Source organism: Belonocnema kinseyi, chromosome 6, assembly GCF_010883055.1.
Source record: "Belonocnema kinseyi isolate 2016_QV_RU_SX_M_011 chromosome 6, B_treatae_v1, whole genome shotgun sequence".
NCBI lineage: Eukaryota > Metazoa > Arthropoda > Insecta > Hymenoptera > Cynipidae > Belonocnema > Belonocnema kinseyi.
The window spans coordinates 136,123,479-136,132,238 of NC_046662.1; the positions used below are offsets into that span (position 1 = coordinate 136,123,479).

General features: G+C 32.8%; 1 protein-coding gene and 1 long non-coding RNA gene across 7 annotated transcripts in view; one reads left to right on the forward strand and one right to left on the reverse strand.

Moving 5' to 3' along the window:
- LOC117175240 (heterogeneous nuclear ribonucleoprotein K) overlaps nt 1–8,760 on the reverse strand; it is a 374,225-nt gene that overhangs the window by 322,294 nt on the left and 43,171 nt on the right. For all 6 annotated transcript variants that reach the window (XM_033364916.1, XM_033364913.1, XM_033364918.1 and 3 more), the window contains exon 2: nt 4,467–4,520. The gene's annotated coding sequence lies outside the window, so the exon portion shown is untranslated. The remainder of the gene's footprint in view (nt 1–4,466; nt 4,521–8,760) is intronic.
- Nucleotides 1–8,760, forward strand: part of LOC117175243 — a 225,958-nt gene that overhangs the window by 137,867 nt on the left and 79,331 nt on the right. The window lies entirely within an intron of this gene.

An 8,760-nucleotide genomic window follows, 5' to 3' on the forward strand; every position in this document is an offset into this window, starting at 1 on the left:
CCCCCCCCCCCCCCTCCAAGTTTTCATTTCCAAAGAAAGAAAATCCGTAATTTTTTGTTTCTAGAAATTCGAATATTAACACGTGCCACCAGGCACTTTAAAATTCCATTTAATTAACATGGGGAAATCTGGAATTTTTGAAAAATTGAACTCATGTTCCAATGTTTTATCGAAACGTGCCAAGTCCCCCAAATATGACCCAAAAATTAAATAAACTACATTTTTACGTATTATTGTTACTTTTCAGGAATTTTCGTCGTCGTTTTATACAAATTATGAATACAAATTGACAAATTGAATATTTACCATATTTTCTAACAATTTAAAATTGTTTAAACAGATGAACAATATTTAAACGATTATTTATTCCCCAAAAATGTAAAAAATAATCGTATTTTCTGTTTGAAATGCAATAGTTTGTCATTATTTGGAGTAGTAAATGTTTCTAAAAACATTATGTAATTATTTAAACAATTAATTATTCTTTATTTTCAAAATTTCTAAAAATTGAGCGAGAGATGTCCACTTTTTTCTATCTGGTATCCTATGCTATTTTTCGTTTAATAATTACATAATTTTGATACATTTCTTCTAAGGTTTCACAAATTTATATTTGTTCAAACAATTTGTATTTGCTTAAGCAGTTATTTTTCGATAACTAAAGCAATGAAATAAAATAGAAGACGTAGAATTAATTACGATTGTAAAAGTATGTTTGCAAAAGTAAATATATAAACAAATTAGATTAGTTTAAACAATTAAAAAGTGGTAAATGTATTTGTTCTATACGCTATACAGTCATAAATATAATTTTATGTGTTCTATTTCATTTCATTTTTTTAGCTATAAAAAAAAAATTACTTGAGCAAATATAGGTTGTTTAAATAAATAGAAACTTATTAAACATTACAAGAATTGTATCAAAATTATGTAATTATTCAACAAAACGTAGCATATTATACTAATTGAAAAAGAAAGTTGATATCTCTGGATAAATTTTTAGAAACTTAAAAAATAGACCATAAATGATTATTTAACTAATTACATAATGTTTTTAGAAAAATTTACTACTCCAAAAAATGACAAACTATTAAATTTCAATCAGAAAATACGATTATTTTTTTTACATTTTTTGGAAATAAATAATAGTTTAAATAATTTAAATTTGTTTAAACAATTGAAAATTGTTTAAGGCCATGTGCCGAGAGGGTCACGTGACCAAACCTGTTCTTCAATTTTTCTCTCCCAACTTACGTCTAAACGAAATGAGGCATCGCTCTGAAAGTTTGGGAAATGAAAGAGGCGATAATAAAATCCATGTCTCTGCTTTGTTCCGGTGGAAATTTTGCGAAATTTTTTTTTGAAGAAAATACCAGTGAAAGTTTTTTCCCTAACTTACGTCCACACGGAATGAGATATCGCGTTAAAAATTTGGCACGATAAATAGAAGGCATGCATGAATGTATCTCTGGTCCTAAATAATTATAATAGTAAAAAAAGATTTTTTTAATTACTGTTTTGGAGAAATACCGACCGTGCCGTCGTCAATCCCTGCAGGCATGGACATAGGAAACACGGTACTAGGCATGCCATCCTAACTTTGTCGAGCGGGGTTGAATCCATGGGAGCGGGGAGAATTCCATGAGTGGGGAGACCCCCGCCATCTTACGATGTGCCATTTGATTACGCGCACGAGAATTTTTTCCGACAAACTGTGCGTGAAAATATAAACATGTGGGCCCTGCCACGTTTGTCGCGGGACAACAAAAGGTGGCGGACCTCCCCCCTCATTGCATCACCCCCGCAATGGCATGCCCAGTCCCTTGTTTCCTATGTCCATGCCTGCAGGCAATTTGCAATCTTGTCAATAGGCTAGTTATGAGCTTTATATTTATCAAAGTGGGGCAAAACAACAAAAAACGCTCAGGAACATAATGCACAAATAATGCGAAAACTAATGTTTGCACTTGAAATGCAAATAAACATATTTGGTCTGACATACGTATGAGCCTGGTATCAGCTGTGTCAAAGCAGCACTAGCTCAGCGAGTTGACAAATTCGAACTTCTAGGGGTCTGTGGATAAAACAGATTGCATGATTACCGTCAGAGAAAGTTAAAAGTCAAACTTCTGCTGTAAAACCTAAATGTGTCCTTGGATAATCATAATTTGCATAAATAAACTTTTTTTCCCCTCCAACTCCTTGCAAGCCCACGAACGATCCTTTAATATTTATTAACATTTCCCGAAAAAAAATTCCGCGTTATTTAAACTTTTACTTTTCAATATGGGTGAAAAAATATTAATCTTAGGGCTGACTTGATCAGCTGTTATACTCATCACATAGCCTTAAAGTCGTGTTAAATATTCAAATCTGCCATTAGTAAATATTTTTATGAAAAAGACGACGGAAATTGCTAAAAAGTAACAAGAATACGTAAAAATAGAGTTTTTTAATTTTTGGGTCCTTTGTGGCACTGTGGGGAGGGTGGGGGTGGGTTGGAAATGAAAGTTATTAATATGGTTTTATTTCGTAGGCGCTCCTCTTAAATCCCTAAAAAACTTGGCTCGTGTAGATGACACCCTTAATTATGAGTTTAATTTTTCGAAAATGCCAAATTTCCCAATATTAATTAAATGGGATTTTGAAGAGATCGGTGGCACGTGTTCATATTTGAATTTCGAAAGTCGTTTTCTGGACCACCCTAGTGCACACCCTTCAAAATCTGTAAAAATGTTTCTTTTTTGTAATCTGAAAACTTGTGCAGAATTTCAGCTCAAAATAGTCAATACTTTGGCAGGTAATCTGTTTATTCTTCAGCGGTATTCTGTTTTTCATGTGTTGTACTTTTCTAAAGAAAACAGAATTCTAATGCCCAACATCTACAGTATCCAAAATAGTACTAAGATATTTTTTTCGGAATGAAGTTCGTAAAAAGGGGCTTAAAGTAGGAAAAGGCGCTTTTTTCTTATAGACAAATGGAATAACTTCATTGACTTTTTTTCTAACAATTACTGCCAATGCAATTTGGAAGGTAGAGAGCTCACATTTAAAACGAATGTAAGTGAAGATATCAAGGAAGTGCAATAAAATTATCCGAATTTTTATTTATGACTTGAGTGTTTACAATTGCGGTAAATGTACGGACAACATTATACTCATCGAGTCGCATGTTTAAATTAAATAATTAGTTATTAATTAAATAGTTAATTTCAATTAATTAATTTTTTTCTTTGTCGGTAACAAATCCACTTGCTTCCAAATATTTTTTCTGATAATTTATATACCGAAAATTAATTTTATTGTCAAATAAAGAGCAATATATCACTTATATATTTTTTTTGTAATTCAAAGCCAATAAAAATTATTTTAATGTCAACATTCTTTGTATATTATTGTTGCAACATATTGCAAATACATTCCCATTAATGTACATCACACATTATATGTGACGTGCGCCAAAGAAAGGGGGCTTACTCTAAAAAAATCTAAATCGTGGTTTTTACATCTTTCGATAGTTTTTGAGTTTCTCTTTTTAATAAAAACATCAAAAACATTTCTTTAGCGTTCTTATTGCTAATAATTGAGTTATTAGATACCCGAAAAATCTGGCTTTCGCTTGAGAGCTCGAGGTCCCGTGAAACACCTCCCACCACTCACTACTACATCCCTGCGTCTCATCAATACCTCATCCGTGAAACGCGGCAACGGCGCAGATATGAGGGAAAATTTCATGAGGCTTCCCTCTCTCCTAAAAGTCGCACCTATCGGGTCGACTTCAACCGTTCGTCCTGAAAAATCTCACATTTCAGAGTAAGCCCCCTTTCTTCGGCGCACGTCACATATGGTAAAATAGTCGAGAAATTTACCTAAGAAAATAGCGAAGAAGTCGACTTGTTTCGAAACTTCAAGGTAACTTTATCAGGGTGAAAATATTTTCACGGAATTATCTCTATACAGGTATAAAATCGGCTTTCTTTGAACTACTTCGTTATTTGAGATTTTTATTTATATCTACGATGTGGAGACAGAAGGGATTTTTTTTACTAAACTTTAGGGGAGCGTTTTTGACTGTCAAAAGAAAACTTTGATTGCTATTAGAACTTTGCACAAACAAGCTTGTTTTTTCGATAAGCCCTAATGTGCGTGCATTATTGCCAAAATTGGAAAGTGATTAACTTTGCCGTTTTGCATTTTTTCTAAAGCAAACAAATTAACCAATCTCAACCTTCGACCACATCGTTTCCATTCTAAAATTTTGTCCTGCAGACACTCATTTAGCCGTTCACTGACTGGCCTACAAATCGAGCTTTTTTTTTAACTTTGAGACACCATTCAATGGTGAAATAGCAATTTTTATGATTGCGCTCTGAAAACAAATTAACAATCTCTTAAAAACGGATATTACGTAGAGCTTCTTTAACGCATCATTGGACATAATTGTTCAAATAAACATATAAACTTACTGCGTTGTAGTTAAATGGAACTGAAGAAAAGATGCCCGTGATGAAAAGGAGCCGCTAAAACAGAAAACAAGAAATATTTTATGAAAAACAAGTTTAGTACTACGAACCATTTTAGGACATTAGATATATTTTTCAAGTAGCTGGTTAAATTCTAAAAAATAACTTTAAAATAAAACATTCAGATTATACAGCTTGAATCTAGTAACTTTGAAAACCTACGTGAACGAACTATATACAGTACATTAAGGGGGGAAATCGGTTTAGATGACTCAAAAAATTGAATTTTTTTATGCCATAAATTGTTAGCAAAACTATCGAAGAATATGTTCCTAAAGTTTCAATGAAAACTTTCAATTCGTTCCGGTGTTACGCGTAAACCGACAAAATCGACGAAGCGCCTTGGAGACAAATGATGCTCAGAAAACTCGAAAAGATTAATTGCAAGCTCAAACTTAAATTTATGAAGAAGAAGAAGGATCAACATATGGTGCTGGAATCGCTGAATAACCAGTAAGTAATTAAAATAATGTCATTACAGTCTCGACTTTGTTGTTTTCAACCATTCTTCTCGAAACGAATTTTTTGGGACTTACGTACATTGTAGCGCAGAAACTTTTCGATGAATCATTTTAAAAATTAGCAGATACTTTCTTCATTCAATTACACTCTATTTGAACCTATGAAAAAATGCCCAGAAATTAATGTCTCCCGTTTACACACCCATAAACAATTTAATTTGTTTTTGTGGAATTAGGTTCAAATAGAAACTATATCTATGACGAAGCTAAATTTGGAACCTCATTGATTTCAGATAAAATCTGTTGCCTCCAAAATGTACGAAAGTACCGACTTTAAATAGTGACGTTTGATGGACATCAGCCGACATCTTCCATGATTCTCAGAAAAAATATAAAAAAATTTCACAATTTCTTCTTAAATATATGTACAAAATTTTCCCAGAATATAAATAAATTACATACATTACTTTATTGTCATAACAAAATCATGAAAATCATTTTAAAACCCCCTTCTTAAACATACAGGGTGGACACGCTGGGGCTTACATACATGACGAATCGAATGCTACCCGAATTGCACAATAACAGGGGAGAAGCCATTATACAGGGGTATTTTCATATTTCGCGCTTTTAAAGTTGCATTCGGATCGGCCATTCGGGCAAGTCCGTGTATATTCGGATCAAGTTTATCATAGTTTCCATGGTTGCGTTCGAAACGTCAAATGGATAAGAGTGTCAAAACAATATAGGTAATAAGTTAAACATTATTTCTGAATTAAAAATTTTATTACCATTGTTTTTTTTTTACACAGATCGCTCCTAGGAGAAATACACATAAGGAAATGCAGATAGAATTGCTGCATTTTAATCAACACTGTTAAAAAATAGTTATCTCTGGACCTTATCCCAAGCCTGGGGATTTATCAGCCTAAAATGAATAATCTGAGTCATTTTGATGGTATAGGCGTATCAAAAAGATTTCTCGAAGCAATCTAACTTACCCCGAGTTTAATTGATACAATTTTTAGGAATTTTTTATTTTGGAAAATGTTTTCTCTGGACCTCATTTCAAAATTTGGTTTGATCAACCAATAAAATTAACTAAACACTTGTAAGTGATAGGATTGTACCAGTAATAAATCTAGAAGAGAAATTTTAGGCCGATATATACATTCACACATTTTACACAGTAATACAAGATTATGAATTTTAAATGTAGATGAATTTCATTTTTGCATTAAATTAACTAAGTCACTTAATTTCAACCAGAAATGGAACTTCTGATATACGAGTAATATGATAATTAACTGACAGGTATCTTGAGTTAGGGATGATTTTTATTCGCGTGCTCTGAAATTCAATTTCTGCTGGCAGAAAGGCATGCGCGAAATGCGATGCGCAAAGACTTAAACGGATTTCGGCGATTTTAGAAGAGGAGCCAAAAGAGCAGCTGAGAGTAGCCAATATGGCGTCGATAGTGCTGAATAGTATCGATCAACACTGAGCTCATGGTAGTCGTTTTGTCACCGTTTCCTATTTTGATATATGCACTCAGATCTATACGGATTTTGATTATAAATAGAATAATCGTACATGTATGATACAAAGGCATATAAAAAAGGATTGAAGATTCACGTTCAGTACCTGGTAGCTTGAAATGGATAAAAGTGCCTTGTTTAGTGTCATTAAGTTCTTTTTTACTTCAATTAATCTCATTGACTTGAAGGATAAAACAACTGGATTTATTAGGCATAAATGAAGAATTTATTCAATGCTCGCATTTAAAAAAAGTTACTTCATAAAATTATTCAATTTTTAATTTTATATTAATTTTATGTTCCTAATAACTGAACGATAGCGCATAAATTTTATGATTTTCAACAATCAGCTGGCTTAAATTAACTTATAAGTTTTATTTTACACAACGCGTTGACGGAAAGTCAACAATATTTCTGCCTTAAATTAACATATCAAGTACATGTTACGTACATAAAGTAGTTGACTTTCAACCAAGCGCGTTACTTAAAGACATGTTATCATCATTAGTTGACTTTCAACTGGCGAATGATCCTTTTGGTTACATCTGAAAGTCAACCGCCTTTTTCTACTGAAATTCAGATTCTTGTATCACTGTTTAATTCAGAAATAATGTTTAACTTATTAAAATGATTAATAAGTAATGATTGTTAAATTGTTAATAAGTAATTATTATTTAAATTATTACTGCCGACACTGTCAGTGATAAACATACAAAACCACCAAATATTTCTTTGGTAAAGAATAAACAATCAAAAGTATAATAAACATGCCGAGCCGATCTGTAATTATTTCGAGGTTATGTTCAGATTCACCTGTTTGCCCTAATTGTTGTAAGTAAATGTAGGTAATGTCAATTTGAAGTTTACGCATGTAATATTTCATTCACTTTATTTAAAACATATCCTGTATATTCATAACATACCTGGTTTTATACCGTAAATAAGCGGTAAACACAATTCACTCTTCGCCCACTGGAAGCGCAGAATATTATTACTATTTTATAGTATTTGTCACTCAGCAGACATTCCATAATGTTATTGGCACAGAAAAAAATGGACGTTTACTTCTCAGTTCACATGTCTCATTTCATTATTAATTAAACACTTTTATTATTTGTAATTACTATGAAACATAACCTATATTGTTTTGACACTTGTATCCATTTGAAGTTTCGAACGCAACCACGAAAACTATGATAAACTTGATCCGAAGATGGACGGACTTGACCGAATGGCCGCTCAGAATGCAACTTTAAAGGCGCGAAATATGAAAATACCCCTGTATAATGGCTTCTCCCCTGTTATTGTGCAATTCGGGTAGCATTCGATTCGTCATGTATCTAAGCCCCAGCGTGTCCACCCTGTATTTTCCCCCTTAAGCGTACGTTTAAGGTAAGCCTAAGAGCATTTTAGAAATACCTAGGCCCTCGATATCGCTTTCCGAAGTCTATAACCATCAATGACACAATCCGAACTTACAAAACTACATGAGATATCGTGTTAAAAACTTGGCACGTTAAATAGAAGGCACGAAAGGGGGTGTCTCTTGTCCTAAATAATTAGAATTGTGAAGTTTTTTTTAAATTAATAATATAAAGAAATACCGACCGTGATGTAAACCCCTGCAAGAAAATTTCAATGTTGTCAATGGGCTAGTTATGAGGTTTACATTTATCAAAGTGGAAGAAACCATTAAAAATCGCTCACGAACATTATACACAAATAATGCAGAAACTAATGTTTGCACTTGAAATGTAAATAAACAAATAAACTAACTCTATGCCTTGTTACAAACGGTCCTTTAATATTTATTAATATGTTCCGAACAATTTTTGCGCGTTATTTAAACTTTTATTTTTAAATATGGTTGAAAAATATTGTTCTCATGCCTGCCTTTATCAGCTGGTACACTTGTTACATGGCCTTGAAGCGGTTTAAAAAAAATGGGGAGTTCATTCTCGCATTTAGAAATGAATACAATTTCTTTTTGGATTTTGAAGAGAAAAAAAAATACAATGACAGCTTTTTGGTACCGCCGCAGTTTATTTCCTACACTACACTCACGCCTTCAAATACAACATATATTTTTCGAGCATGATCACAATGGCGCTTCATAGTTATAATAAGAAATATATATTTTGTTGGCCCATATAAATGAGTATACATATATTAGCCTGCAAGAACAAGATGGTCAAGACGCGTAATCAGATCCATGAACGAGGAGGGGGGGGGGGGGGG